Here is a 16,642-nt window from a genome sequence, read left to right on the forward strand (position 1 = left end):
CCTAATATTATTGATATCTACATCACACCAAGAAAAAACTCAGATCTGAAACCAATCCTTTAGTTCCAAGGCTGGTATATACAGTCCCTCTGAGGAGAGCTGAGAGCTCCTCTTTCAGGGCTGGTTCCTTCCATCTTTCTATATTAAGGCTGCTTTTGGAGGGATGGTGGCGTTGCCATATTTAAAGAAGGTCACCCCAGCAGGTGGCTAAAGGAAAGACAGAACTAGGAATTCTGGTATTCCAAAGGAGATCACAAGCACATTTCTCAAGGACTATTGTAATCACCTCAAAGGAAAAGGTATTTTAAAAACCAACACAAAGACCTTTCTTTTCTGATATTTTTTCAAAGAAACATAGTCAGATAAGAATTTAAGGATCTTCTTCACTTTATTTCTCAAATAGATCCTTCACATCATTATGGCTGTATAGAGCTGAAAACAAGCTCTAACCTGAGACTGAATAAATAAATGTATTTATAAATAAGTAAAGCAGGGCAGTATCATTGTTGCACATCTTGCCCACGTCAGAAACCATGGTGTCAAATGCTCCCATTAACCCAGACACACAGGTGGGTAAGAGGATCGTGCTGGTAATGTAACACCAAATCTGAGTAGGCATCATGATACTGTGTTAAGCCACAGCTACCTCATGCACACATCTCAGGTGAAGAAACTAGAAGGAAAGCCAGTCATCTTGTAGGATGTGTTTGTTGGTGGAGAAGATGACAGCAAGGACTAGAGCAAAGAGCCTAGAATACAGGTGCTGTATTGCTGGAAAACCCACAGTTATGGACACAAGAAATAACTGCAGCTCTGTGTGATGATAATTCATGCCAAAATGAGGTTTGTAAGTCAGATAGATAATATAAGGCAAAATGGGGTCTGTAAGTTGCTAGATATATTGCAGTCAGTTGGGTTAAGCTTCTTACCTGACCTGGGTGTATAAATTGAATTCAATCCTCTTAGCATCTGATTCAAGGTAGGGATACATGGATTTAAAGCCTCTCAGAGCAGGTATTTTATCTATATTTTCTGCATCGCGGATGAATGCTTCAACCACCAAGCTTTTGGAAAAATCATCCCTGACTCCAACCTTAGAAAGAGTGTTTTCAGCCAAATATAGCAAATTTGGACTTTTTTCACAAATACCATTTAAATGACTGAAAGCATAGTGCTAAACTTAATAGATTATCTTTGTCCTAACTCTTACTAAACACCTTATATACACATCTCATTCAAATCCCAGTTTAACTTGTGATAAAACAAAATGGCAATTCAAAACAGGGGGGAGGTGGCAGGGCAGGGGTGGGGCTGCAAAGAATCATGCTTCCAAATGTGCGAAGAATGCATATTTTATGATTGGCTTTTCGCAAATATTAAAATGAATATTATATGTGTTATCTTAGAAAGTGATGCTGTATTAATTTTCTTAAGTAGCGTGTTAAATATAGTTTTAGGTTAAAACATAATGTTAAAATAGAAACTATGCTATGTAGGATACTTTTTTTCTAAAGAAAGGACTCACACTGAGATAGCAGCCACAGGACATCTAAATCTTTAGAGAAAGAGAATTTATTGCTCCCTTACCAGAAGAAACGAACTTCTTCCTGCCTTACTCAGCCCTGAAGACACCGTTAGGATTGAGAGGAAGAATTTGACACTGACCAGACAGAATCCTTTGTTTGAATGGAATTTATGCATCATGTATGAGATGTATGAATATGCAACAGGCTGTTGTTTTTAAGAGTTAATCCTCTGTTAAATTGTGTCCTTTTTCAGGATTATTTTGCCCAGAAAAAGGTGTCTGGATGTCCATAAGTCTTTGTTTCTATTGTCTCATATTGTCCTAATCCAACTTGTCCAAATTTTTATTACTCTAATTATATTACTGTTTTTATAATCATGTTATTACTCTTAAACTTTTAAAATTTTAAAAACAAGTGATTGGCGTTTTACACAAAACGTGACCATTATCTGAGCACTGCAAGTCCTGCTTTGTTAAGCTGAAAGGTGTTAACGCCCTTGGATAGTATACCAACAAAGAAACACACTCAGAAGAATAAAATCCCTGAACAAGCCAGAACTAGTCAGGAAGCACTATTCATTAAAAAGCCTGCAAATCATAACCCAGTGCCTGGAGCAGCACAAGGGATGCTGTGACTTTTAAGTTCCCAAGTCCCTGTTCCTGGAGGAAAGAGTGCTCAGGCTGCACCACCTTTTGTCTCCTGGCAGGAGTGAGCTTTCAGAGGGCTGTGGTATCCCTGCACAGCCCTTCCAAGTGCTGCTTATTACCCACTGCTTCCAGTGACAGATTCAGAGAGAAATAAAAGGCCAGTTTCAAGATTTCAGGGATAAGCGATGCAGTATGGTTCACTTCTCACTGACACCTCCATTCAGATTCGTGTTGGTTCTCAAAACACCTGAAAACACGGGCAGACAGTCAGGAACCATATGCAAAACCACTGAGTGAGAGCTTAAATTGTGTCTTTTCTATCCATCCAGTTTAAGAGACAGCTCCCAATTTGCAACAGAATCCCATTATCAGATTCTCTGCTGTGAACTACAGTCTCCATGCTAGAATAAAAGCTATAATGCCATTAGCAATAAAGACTACCTCCTTTCCTTAGAGGATCACTGTACCAATTTTCTTGGAATATTTTAGATATTATCCAGACTTCCAAATCTTGTTTCTAAATAAGAAAAATCATACCTAGGTTCTAGTCTCCATTAAACTGCCTCTACTGATGCAGTTTCTACCTTTTCACTTCTGCATTCTATGAATCACACACAACACAGAGTGCCCACAATACTGATAAGCCATGTTTCTGATGTAAAACAAATACACAGCTGCCTCACAGCTAGCTGAGATTTTTGGACTACAGAGAGAAAATTCAATAATTATTTAGAAGAGGAAGCTGCTGCCAGGAAAGTCTTTTTGCAATACTCATGTCTTCTCCCAAATCTTTGAAGAAAATCAGTATCAAAGGGAATCTGAGGAAATCTGAATCAGGACAATGTTGACCCTATAATTAAACAGTCCTTTAAAAAGTGGGTGAGAGACAATTAGTGGGTGAGAGACAATAACTTCTATGTAGCTGAATGTTGACTAAAATTGAATTGAATCTTCATACCTTTTAAGACTTACCCATCCCTAGTTGCTATTCAAAGCTAAATCTTCCCCTTCTGCCCTATATACAGAGTACCTGTAATGAAGAATCACACTTGAACAAAGAGTGCATTTACCTTGTGATTCCCAGAAAAAGAGCCACCAAGGAGCCTACCATCACACAGATGTTCAGGGTTGGGAATACAGATAGCCCATCCTATGCTATACAGGGCTGAAATGGTTGCCAAGCAATGCTGTATATTGCTTGGAAGCAAATTTCCTTCCTCTAGAGCCTGTAAAAGGCACCAGAGTTAGAGCATTTGATTCAGTTAATCAGGATAACCACTGGGATTTGCATTTAACCTTTAGTGCTGCAGAATCATAGATCTTCTAAAAATCTGCTCTAGTACATCTCTACTCCCACAAATATTTTTGCAAGAAAAAAACTGAAAGCAGAGCAAGCAAGAGAAAGGGAAAAAAAAACAATATAAAAGGAAAAAGAGAGAAAGCCAGAGGAAGAACCTCAGGGTGACAAAAACCTTGTCAATAAATCAGCTGAGGAACATTCCTAGAAATGTACAGCACATATTCCTGGTTAATGGCAACTTTTATAACAGCAAACAGAGCACTAAGAGCCATGTCCACTGAGGGCTGTTTTCCCTATGAAATGACAACCACACAGTCAAAGACACCCCTCCAAGCTGAGTTCACAACAGTGAAGCACCTTTCTGCCACGTTCTTTGTCACTTAGAGGTCATACCAAAACCTCTTCTTTGCATCCATATCAAAGCCAGGTTTTACAAATACTCATCATAGTCAACTGTCCTGGACAAAGTTGCACTAGCAGGACCCAGCCAGGAAACATAAATAAAAAGGTTGAAATAAATAACTTAATTACTGATAAAGTTACATGAAATTACATCTTCACAATAGCAAGAAAATTGTGGAAGATAATTTTGCATATAAATTTAGAATGACAATAACAAAGAAGGAAAGAAATCCTAATTCCCTCACATGATCTATGGGCAAGGATTTACTTAGTTTTCATGAGCATGATGCTGTATATTCTGTATTTCCTTAGCTGAAAATTTACCACCAGAGGAGTTTCAAAAGTTCCCTTGTGCAATAATTTATTCACCATTTGCAATCTGCTAAGCAATTTTTCAAATGAACTCTTTCCAGATTTTGGCACTCTTAAAAAAAAATCTAATCATCCACTGCACTGCCCATGGCACCAAAACTTGGCAGAAAAAGAGCAAATTTATCACAAAAGTAAATTTATCCAAATAACCTGACACTGAGAAAAAAAAAATCAAATACAGAAAGTGGCAAGAGAAATTTAATATTTCCAGGACTTCAGTGCAAGACTAGAAGACATACAGGCTTGCCTTAGTAAGCACTGTGTTCCAGAGTCCAAACTATGTCTCTCACCATTCCCAGGTGGTCATTCCATGAGCTGTGACAATCCTAAATCCTGGACAGCAAGCATCACATTTTGATATAAACTCACTTATCCCTGACAAGTTTTTCATGTAAAAAGCAGCCTATAAGACAAGACTTTACACTGAAGGGATCAAATCATCCTCACCATGTCAACAGGTGAAAGATCCACAATCTCATCCATCTGCTAGGAGAAAAGGAAGATATTAAACTTCAAAGGAGGTCACCTCCCAGGACTGAATCAAAGCCAGGAATAGAGAGACAGAAGGGATGGGCATCATCACAGCACCTCTCAGATCCACATATTTCTACATGCTAACCAGTGTCTCAGCAACTGCTGACTTCAGTGACAAGCTATTATTTTGTTTATTGAAGATTCCCATCAGCAAATCATCTCTTCACTACCTTCCAATATGTTCCATCCTTATGTTCCAGATCAGAGGAACTTGCAGTCTGTGGGCTTGCAGCTTAGACAATATTCAATTATATAACTGCCCTTTGTCATCCTGTGATCTTTTTTTGATTTTGAGAGGAGGAATGAAAGAAAGGAAAGCCCAGTCATTAATATGCACTCTCATCTACACCACCACATGCTCCATGGAAGCTACTGCTGGAGTGAAGTTTTAAAGGACTCCCTATATTCATTTCCATGCTTTGGTTCCATATCTCTTACTTCAGAGACACAGCAGCATGACACTGGGATAAAAGAGTGAAGAATCAGGCTACAGTCTGCATTTCAAAGCCTTCTTGCCTTCTACCACCTAGCAAGAGAAGAAAAGAGCTTCTGCTGTGCTAATTACTTATTGTCTTCTCAGTGTTTGGCTTCACTGGTTCAGATTATAATTGCTTACAGTTTGTAAATAGGGTCTTCCATGACCAACTGACTTTAAAGGGTCATGCTGTGTATTCCGTGTGCTGCAAAAGGCAGGAAATTTTATTAACTTCTCAGATGTTTTCAGCACTTTTTCCAACAGGTTTTCCTCAAAAACTGATCAGCATAAATACTGCCTTAAGACTTAGGTATTAATTGCACAGGGTAACACTCTTCCATAAAATATCTCCTTTCAGGCAAACTCTCCCAACTCAAGTCTCAAGAGGCAAATCTGTCCACAGCCCTTGAGAAACTGAGAATAGTTGTTATGCTTACAAGGAGATTTGCTTTATTTTAATAGATGTTTAAAGTTGGCTATGATGTCTTTGTGTACACTCAGGTTGCCAAACCAGATATCTGACCACAGTGCTCATTTATATCAAGCCCCACCTTGTCAAGTCAATACCTTTTATGAAATATCTTTCTTGGAAGAGCAGAATGAACTCTGAAACTTGGACTACCAGCCAGAGACACTCCTCATGGTCAAGCAGGATCCTGAATCATTTTGCATGGAATGCATAGCACTACTGGCATTCCCAAAGAAAACTATGCCAACACAGCAGATGTCAAAGATGACAGCTAAATACACAAAAGACTTTTGAGATTACAGCACTAAATATTAGTCCCTCTGTCTCTGCTTAGCCTTTTCTTGTATAGCAGGCATGTGAATGTTCCTAGGAGCCAGAAATTAAGCATAAGAGGCAGCACACAGAGCTACTATGGGGACTAATTTTTAAAATTTCTTTAAAAGAAGAAATGGAATACAGACTTGAAACAAAATATCAACCACCTCCTGTGATTTCTCAGTCAACTCTATTTCCATAAGTACATCAAGTGCCAGTGTTCAACATCTTCATGTTGCAAACTTATTGTACTAAGTTTACAACTGTTTCCAAAAGACATGTGAATAACCAAATGTGGCTTTTACTTTGCGAAGTAACTTGACCCCAAGTTACAGTGCAAAATAAAAGGCATATTTGGTTACTACAAATGGCATTATTACATCCCTCCTGACAACCTGAAAGTCCCAAGAAGCTTGCTTTTCCTTCCTACTACTACAGTCATACCTGCAGGGAACTAGGCCTACCCTAGGAACTCAAGTGTGCTTATTGTTAGGAGTCTGGGAGGCTTAACCAGAGAACAGCCAGGTGCCTGGAAAATGCAGGATCTCTAGCAAAGGATCTGCATTTTGCATTTCAGAACCTGAAATGGTAATGAAGATGGCCAGAAGACAATAGTTATTTATCTAGTGTATTGCAATAAAAGTGAGGTTTAAGTTTGACCTAAACTAGTTAAAAGGTTGTCTGCCACTCTCACAAAAGCTTTCCATTTAAAAAGCAGCAAAGTCTAAATTCAGAGGATTCAAATACAAATATACTGCCACTCCTGGGTTTGATGAATGACTTCTATGTTTCTATCTTACTTCATCATTTAACATCACCCTCCTTTAATTTCATTTGTGGGGAACCTTAATGTCCTCAAGGAAGTTTGTGACCTTTTCCACCAGAGAGACAAAACCTCAGATTTTACCTTTATTGCCCCGCTCTCTCCCAGCCAGAAGATGAAAGGAGCACCTCTGCTCTCTCAAAGAAAGTTTCAGCATTTTATTTTCTCCTGAGGTCTATTTGTGGAAGTGCTCCCAGTACTGCCAGTAGTGTAGATCATGGTGAGAAGCACTAGTAAATCATGGTGCTTGCTTGGAGGCAAGGAAGCCATAACAACAAACCTGACACAGGTCTGTAAAAAATAAACATCTGCTTGCACCCAGCTCCTACATGGAAATGAAGGGGGAAGGGGCAGAGGCACAGTCCAAAGCACTTCCTCCAAGCTGCTTTATTTAGTGGGTCTAGTGGGTCTAACTTCCTCTTACTACTCCATATCATCACATATCTCATTGCCAGACTTAAATAAATGCAAAAGGGAAGAAGTGAAGTGATTGTGTATCATAAGTAGTTCAATTTATTACAGCGGTGTGATGGTGTTCACAGGGGTCTCAGGTTGAGGGAAGAGATGAGGATCTGACTCCATGTTTCAGAAGGCTTGATTTATTATTTTATGATATATATTACATCAAAACTATACCAAAAGAATAGAAGAAAGGATTTCCTCAGAAGGCTAGCTAAAAATAGAATAAGAAGGGCTTATTGATAACAAAGGCTTGTGTCTCAGACAGAGAGTCTGAGCCAGCTGACTGTGACTGGCCATTAATTACAAACATCCAAGATGGGCCAATCACAGATCCACCTGTTGCATTCCACAGCAGCAGATAATCAATGTTTACATTTTGTTCCTGAGGCCTCTCAGCTTCTCAGGAGGAAAAATCCTAAGGAAAGGATTTTTCATAAAAGATGTCTGTGACACAGTGGGCTCTCCTGGGAATTTGAAATTATTAATTCCCTGAGCACCTGATTTATGAACAGTGTCTACTTTCTCCACACAGGATCACTTTTCTTAGGAAAGATGGACCACTGGCAGCAGTTGGCAGTGGGGGAGTGAGGGATATTTAGAATTATAAACAAGGGAACCTGATCTGGGAAGTGTGCCTATCAGGCCACCGTAGCTGAGAAATCTAACCCATCATCTCCTGCATAACAATATCATGTCCAGGGAAAGAGATCACAGTGGCTGTGAAAGGAATCCCACTACAAACAGTGCTGCCTGCCACAGTACCCTCCCCACACTGCCACAAGTACCTCAGTGTTTGCAGGGAGCGGGGCTGGGGTGGAAGCAGAGCCCTGCCTCGATCTGTGAGTATTTCTATTGCCTACACCAACGATACAGGTTTGTAATTTGGGTCAGGGCAAATGACAGAGCAACATTTTGAGGAATGCAAGGGAGCAGGCAAGGCTGCTATCATTCCCAAAATGATCTTCTCACACTCACAAGCTGGCAACAAGCAGCCTGAATACCAAACTCCTCACTCAGTTCCAGTGGAAGGTACAGGAAGCAATGCTATCCCTTTAACCCCTCTAAAAGCTGGACTTTTGGGGAAGCATCACTGGTAGCATATTAATGACTCCTTACAGGAATAAAGGAAGGTAAATGCTTAGATGCACAGAGCATAGAGGGAAGAGCACACATCTCTGTGGGTATGTGCATAAAAGGAGCCAGATTTTTCATACTTGCTAAATTCCTTGACATTTAATTTTGAGCAGAAGAGTTTCCACAATGCCAAGGATCATAAAGGAACAATTTGCTGCTGTATGTTACCATTGATATTTCAGCATGAATGAAAATTGCACCATTTGGTGATGAAAAGAGCAGCTATTTGTAATAAGGAGCACCATGGAAACTGAAATATCATTTACCAAGACAGGCTCTTCTTCTGAAGAAATTCAAAACAAGAAAAAGGGTAAATGCAGGTGCTTTAAAGCATTAGCATTTTTAAAGATACAAAAAGGTGTAAATGAAATTAAAAGGAGATGTCTTGACAATACTGCACCGCCATGAAGGTGGCTATCTGGCAGATAAATTGTTTTCTCTGCAGAAAGCAGGGAAATTCTGGTCTTGTTAAAGGACAGCCCAGCAGAGCACCTACTGATGTGGGACAGCCTATACAGCCACTGAAATAACTCTGTAGAGTTCTGACAGAACAGAAATCCAGAAAACTTCAAATGTGAGCTTGAATATGCCTTTGCAACACACAGTAACTGGAAGCACTTGAATGGAGTTCAAATGGGAATATCAACTTTTTCTATTTTATTACCTTCTGTGCTTTGAGTAGGGAAACAGTAAGCTGAAATCCTCTCTCACTAAAACTTCATAATGCTGAAACTACAATCACAGGCATAGGAGAAAAGCTTATCCTTGTCTTTTTTGATGAAGTGATATCATGAATCAAAATATGCACAATTTTCAACATGGCCAGTAAGGCTGAGGTTTCCTTTTTCTGTGTTCAAACTGAGAAATCTTAAACATAACCTTAAGCATAACCTTAGAGAGTTAACCCTGAAACTCTGCTGCAAATCAAGTTCCCTGCAGTTGATAGTGACATGAAAAGCCAGATTTAGTAGCCTATTTCAATTATCTTGGACAGTATAATCAATGAGACTCAGGATTTTAAGGCTGACTCACCTTTGCAATTGCACATTGTTCAGTGGACCCTCTGCAAAAATGCCCTACTCTTCCATGTTAAAATCTTAAAATGAAAGTGATAATGAGGGTTCATACAGAATTTACCACATTATCTCTTATCCTGACCCATAACATCAGCTTAAAAGGACCATGTACTGGCCATCAAAAATCCCGACATTCTGGCACTCCATAGCAGCCTATCCAGCACCAGCCTCCCTGACTTCTGCATTTGAAAGTAAACCTAGATAATCATAGAAGTATTTGGGTTGAAAGGGACCATTAAATGTTATATAGTCCTACTTCCCTGGGAAGAGCACAGACACCTTCCACTGGATCAGACAGCTCAGAACCCCACCCAGTCTGGCCCTGAATGTTCCCAGGATGGGGCATCCACCACTGCCCCAGGCAACCCATTCCACTGCTTTACAATTGTAAACCCCTTCTTCCACCTAGCTAATCTAAACTTATTCTCCTTTGGTTTAAAATCATTACCCCTTTTTCTATACATTGCAACAGATCCTGATAAAAATTCTGTCTTCACTTTTCTTGCAGAACCCCATTAAAAAACACCAGCTCTGGGGAACAGAGACAAATGTATGTGTTAGTTTAGCAATAGTGCTTGCAAGACATTTTTTCAGTAACCAAAGCAAATGGCAGCTTTTGGGCCTCTGTGGGCAATATTATATTCTTAAAAGCAGAGAAAATATGTAATTCACTGTACTCCAGGGTCATTCCAGTACAGCACAGCGACTCTGTCAACACTTAACACCAAGCTGAGGTGGCCTAAAGCTTGGATCTGTTCATGTCTGGGATAGTCTGCAACTAAGAAAAAGCCTCTCCTCATGACTTTTACAATCACCAAGCAAGAATCTTAAAGCATTGCTGCTTTTTTACACATCCATTGAAATATTTCTTCCTTAGACTCACAAGCAGCTTATCCTCTAATGGGAGTTTTGTCCAAGGAAAATTAATTTCATGGTCTTCTACATTCCTGGTTTTGCTTAGCAACTGTTTTTTTCCTGTAATAAACAAATATGATAAACTAGAAGTGCCTGTTATTCCTTTACAGTGCTAGATGAATGTAAATGTTCTTTCCTTCAAAACACCCCCACACAGAAGTTAAACCCCTTGCCATATCAGAGTGCTCCTATTCATTATCCATTCTCATTATCTCTGGAGGAGGTCTCTAAATTGCTCTTAGACCTTTCCAAATGATGGTATCAAAACTGCTCTTCTAAGGGATTTTCCATTCCATCATAATTCAAAAAATTAAATACTGTTATTATATAGTCCACTTTTTGACAATAAACAAAACATAACGTCAGGGTGAAGATGGAAATAACAGCACTTGTTCAACAGCAAGTGCTACAAGTGAATGAGGATTGACATAATAAACCACAGCACTGCTACTTGTGAAATTCAGATTATTCACTTCACAGCACCCCTGGAGCATTAATAATCTGATATAAATCCTCTTCGTTTACATTTCATGGATATAGGCTGTACTGTAATTTAAATGACTAAAAACCCTAATGGTCACTTAGTTAACAATAGTCATTCCATAAATAAAATATCACTGTCACTTTGTGTTTAAAATTCCAAGATATTCACAGCCAAATATCAATATGTAAGTGACCAGAACCTGCTCCCAGAACATCTGCAAACCCAAAGGCACTCACAGAAAACAGCCACGATGCTGTGAAGGAGTGTGCAGGGGAATAGCAATCTTAGCATTCACTAGGTAAAGATCAATTCTCCCCGACGGAAATTCTGCTGTAACACAGGAAATTATGTACTTATCTATGGGAAAGATATACAAAGCCAAATTGTCTCATTTTTATATGACTATTACATATCTTAAATACAAGCCAGCAATCTCACTACCTATTAAAGATGAACAATCAGATAAGAGAACCCCATTTAATGTCTCATACAAAAAGACTGTGTCAGAGTAAGTCATTGTGCTGGCTGAAGTAAGTGGAACATATTCCTTTTCTTGTGTGTGTAATACCATTGCTATTGGAATTGTGACCATGCCAACTACTCATGGTGGCATGGCATGTGTTAATGACTCTTTGTGCATTATAAAACTCCAATCTGATGTGCATGACTACAATAAAGATCATATGGCCCTTGCAATTTTTGTTGCCCATTGCTGTGTTTGTATTTTATTCTCCGATTTTGTATCTTATCCCAGTAAAAAATGCTGTCTTACTTTCTCTGACAGTCATCTCACCATCTCTGTCAGATGGTGCTAGCCAGCATCAGCCTACTGGTATACTCCAGTAAAAGATTTACTGTTAATGGCAAGCAAGATGCTGCTACATGTGCTGGTATAACACCCTGATTACCTAACACTGCCCTAGCACTCTGCTCTTTCTCATTTTTGAGGCTCAGCATTAAAGAGAAAATGAAATAAAAAGTGGCAGAAGAGGGTCATCCCCTTCTGGCTCCAGGAGAGGATGTACCACATACAGATGACAACATTGCACTATGAATTAAAGTAGCTGTTGCTGCCCTATATAAATAACCATAGGTAGTGGGGGTCACTTGCTTACACAAATACCAGGATAAAAGGCTGTGAGACCTCTTTTTCTATACCCAGGCTGTAAACCAGCACTGACAGTACCCATGAGAAAAGGCTGATCTGTAATTTCATAAGGAATTTAAGGGTTTTGGCTGGGGCTTACAGCAAGATTTCAGGGCCATTTGAAATGCAGATTTAAATCTCAGACCAAAACATTAGGGTGAGTGCTCTGAGTCACCTCCACAAGAGCTAATGCCGTTGGTACACACAAATAAGAGCTCAAACATCAGACAAAGCCAGGTTCCAGTTTAAAGTGGGAAGGAGAAAATCTGGGAGAGGTTTACCTACAACACAGAGCAGCACCCACACTAGAAATTCTATAAAACACACTTGCTTTCACGAAGTGCAACACCCCTAGGACCCAGGATAGGAGATGTGAGGTGCAGCTTCAGTGACTGCCCTGAACCACCTCAGTTGTACTTGTCACCCTAGTGAATTTACTCATTTTTCTATCTACCCCTAATACACTCTTGCCCATTCTACAGTAATTTCAGCCAGGCCCCCTGCTTATGAACCATCAAAAGAGAATGAAAATGTCTAATGGAACCTTTGCTGTGGCCAAGAGAAGAGCTGCTCAGCCCTGAGAAACCCATCATCTCTCCAGTAAAATACACTCTGTTCTGCAGCAGAGCATCAGTCTTGCAAGGGATTTTTATTCCCATCATGAATATTTTGCTGAGCAACCCAGGTTCCCCATGAAGAGGAAACTGTCACCCTTCTCTACAGGTACTGCTATGTCCCTCAGTGAAACAGAAATAGATGTTAGAACAGTTTTGCATGTGTTTCAGCTAGTAAAAATGAAGGAAAATCCAGGGCAACGGAAACTTCGAAGGTTACAATGTTTTGTGTTACATTACCCTGCTGGTAAAGTAGATTACGATTTTTCCAGCTTCCCAGAGAGACTGTGAATAAATATTTGTTTTACTTCCTTAGGAGAGCTGATTCATGGTAACCATGATTCACATAAACAAACAGAAGTGGTTTTAAAAAAACAAAAAAGTAAAACCAGCAACAGGAAAAAAAAACAAACCTTACACTCAGCAGGTTATCACATTGGCAAACAAAATGAGCCACGAGGGCTAGAAAGGAGCAATATGTTGTGCAGGGGCGCAACACCGTACACCACACACTGAATAGCCACTGTGGGGACAGACAGCCACTGTGGGGACAGACAGGGCCAGCACACAGGCTTGTCACATCCTCACACCTTGGAGACACCAAAGCTCCATGAAACAGAGTGGCTGCAGGACCCTCTGCAGCAGCCAAGCCACAGTCTTGGCACCCAGGACACACCTTCTCCACTCCGGAGCAGGAGGGAGGGCAGGGAGCTCCACCTGAGCTCCCTGGACTTTGCTTCCTCAGAAGAGGTGCCACAGGCTTGGCAGAGGAAAGCCTGTTTGAGGGCTTGTATCCTAAGTGTGCACCTCCATGTAGATGTTTGCCCCTTTTGTGTACACTGCAAGCAGAACCTCACCCATACCTTCCATTGTCACCTATGAACTAAGGAAAACAGTCAGTTGTAAAAATCAAAATATTGAAATCATGCAATAAGTTTGGTTGAAAGGGACCTTAAACACCATCTAGTTCCACCCTCTGCCATGGACAGGGACACTTTCCCCTTGACCAGTCTGCTCAATCATCATCCCCTCAGAAGAGATTAGTCCAGACCCCCTTTCTCCACTGGCCCTGGATAAAAAAAAAAGAGATAAGGACAGGCATCACAGCAGCCCAGGCATTCACATGTCCATTCTTCTGGTGGCTTTGCAGGAACCTCTCCCACCCTCCCAGGATCCTGCCCCAATGGTGCATTTTTAGAACTATCAAATAGTTCTAACAAATAATCTTCAAAAAGTATCAGTCATCTCCAGGATTGTGAAGGAATTAATCCAGTCATTTTCATTTCAAGTTTGTTCTTTTATCTTAAGCCACAGAGTCTACATAAACAGAAACAAACATATCAAAGCAATGGCTTCTGAGGTATTGCCTTAATGTAGATCTGCCTTAGAGGAGGAGGACAATCCCTCAGGCAGCATGCATTCCCACCCTGCTTTACCATCCTCCCTCCCAACAGTACACACAGAACAGAACCACTACTGCCCCTGTGTCCTGGGATACAGCAGTATGGTATTACACTCTCTGCCCTTGCAATTTATCTTTTTCCTTCCATCCTCCACCTATGTTTGCTGCATAGATTTGATTTTTCAGGTAGCTGACTACTGTGTCACAGACATCTTTTATGAAAAATCAGTTCCTCAGGATTTTTCCTCCTGAGAAGCTGAGAGGCCTCAGGAACAAAATGTAAACATTGATTATCTGCTGCTGTGGAATGCAACAGGTGGATCTGTGATTGGCCCATCTTAGATGTTTGTAATTAATGGCCAGTCACAGTCAGCTGGCTCAGACTCTCTGTCTGAGACACAAGCCTTTGTTATCAATAAGCCCTTCTTATTCTATTCTTAGCTAGCCTTCTGATGAAATCCTTTCTTCTATTCTTTTGGTATAGTTTTAATATAATATGTATAATAAAATAATAAATCAAGCCTTCTGAAACATGGAGTCTGATCCTCATCTCTTCCCTCAACCTGAGACCCCTGTGAACATGGTCACAGACTACCTTCCTGATTTCTGACTAATGTCTTGGCAGTATCCTTATTACATTTTTGAGACATAAAAGAAGTTAGAATCAGATTCTATACCAGCCAACGAGGGGGAAAAGAGCAGAGGTAGCACTATTAATTTCAACTCACATATTCACAGATAAAACCCAGCACAGCAATACTGTATCTAACCATGCATCTATAGCACTCATTTTTATTCTGCCATTTTCCCACTCACTCTTCTCCAACACCCATGCCAGGTGTGTGCTATAAGTTAACTCTGTATGAAATAATAATTCAGTCGATTAAAATCAAAAAAATACATAGAAAAAGACAGCTACTGTGTTTCTTTAGTGTGCACAAAACTTTAGGTATGAAAACTGCATTGCCTCATCCTGAATATTTCCACAGCCTTCAGCATGACTTTTATGTGAGTAGGAGTATTTTATACAAGGAATATAAATGTTAGAACAGGCAATTATACAAGTGACCTTGCCTTGCTTCATTCAATAGTGAATTATTAGTCTTCTCAACTGCAGTTTTATAAGAGATCCTATTGTCTTAATTAATGATCAAGGTACATCTTTGAAATCTTTACAGACACTATAGATTAGATCACTCTCTTTTCTAATTTACTCATATTGACTGGCATATCAGTTTAAAGCCTGCCACACGTAGGTCTTCACTGCAGTCAATTTCTAAACAGAACATCACTTTTCTTTTTTTTTTCTTTTTTTCTTTTTTTTTTTTTTTACACAAAACAGAAAGATAATAAAGTGGAAGAGTGGAAGTAGGAGTTAAAAAGACCTGAAGACAGCTGAACCAATTCAAATGCTAAACTGTGGTTTAGAAAGCAGCTGCCAATGACAAAGATACAGCACCCGAGGTAATCTCTCCCATGGTGTAGAATTTCACCACAGGACTCAACAGTGACATAAGCACCCAAAAAAATGGGGTAGGGGGAAAAAAGCAAGTAACCGCACATGGGAAAAGGAAAAATAAATAAAAATATCTGATAATATGTATTGGATATGTGTCACATACACATCCCTGAACATCATAGACTGTAACAGCATCTCTAACTAAATGCCTTAGGAAAACATGCAGCCTCTGGAAAGCAGCAGGCACACACAGTGGTTGCTTCTGCCTGTCTCAGAGGAAAGGAAGAGGAACAGTGCCCAATGAAATCTGCAGCCCTTTTGTTATCCCTGCTGCTGGAGCCTTTGCTCCCTGTGATCATCCAGGTGAATCCATGCAGTGAGTCATCTTCCCAGACCCTCTGCTGCCCGCATATCTTGCTCTGGTGAGTTCAGAGCACTGCTCAGACACAAGGTGCATCTGTCAAAGACAAAGCAGGGGATGTGCAGTGTTTTCTGCATACATCTGGATCCCTCCAGACTCAGGCTGCACAGCACACTGTGCTCTCCATTCCCTCTCTCTTGTGACACAGCGCTGCTGTGAAGTAGGACCTCATGCACCCATGGGGCAGGGGACACTCAGGTGAGGCAGGAGGAATTTGCATTCAACAGCCAAGAATAAGGAAAACAAGAACAGAAGGACCGAATCTGCATCCTCAGTTAGTTGTATATGGTAGCTACTATGTTGAAAGTCTCAAAAATTACAGGGCCAAAGAAACATCTTCACCACAAGACTACAGGATAATCCACATTATCAAATCCAAAAATCCAGTCCAATGTAATTGAAGTTAACAAAAAAAGAAAGAAACCAATTATTTCGATTTTAGTTTGGGTTACCATCCAATTCCATTCTGACTCTTTCCCCATTTTTACCTCAAGCTGGTAACACAGTTAAAATCACAGTTTTACTTCTTACTCTGGTTGGAAATATTTTGTGGATTCAGTGACCCCCTACAAATCCTATCACAGACAGAGCCAAATTAGGGCTCACAAGCAAGTTGCAATCCTTGAATCATTTGTATGTATTACATGAAACTCAATCATATTTTG

The 16,642-nt window shown here is 40.1% G+C and overlaps 1 protein-coding gene across 4 annotated transcripts in view; it reads right to left on the reverse strand.

Annotated features, from left to right (window-relative positions):
• The window catches only part of SLC7A11 (solute carrier family 7 member 11), a 69,139-nt gene that overhangs the window by 16,388 nt on the left and 36,109 nt on the right, over positions 1 to 16,642 (reverse strand). The window lies entirely within an intron of this gene.

The sequence above is a fragment of the Agelaius tricolor genome, unplaced genomic scaffold, assembly GCF_023055355.1.
Source record: "Agelaius tricolor isolate 1412-34295 unplaced genomic scaffold, bAgeTri1.0.p SCAF_47, whole genome shotgun sequence".
NCBI lineage: Eukaryota > Metazoa > Chordata > Aves > Passeriformes > Icteridae > Agelaius > Agelaius tricolor.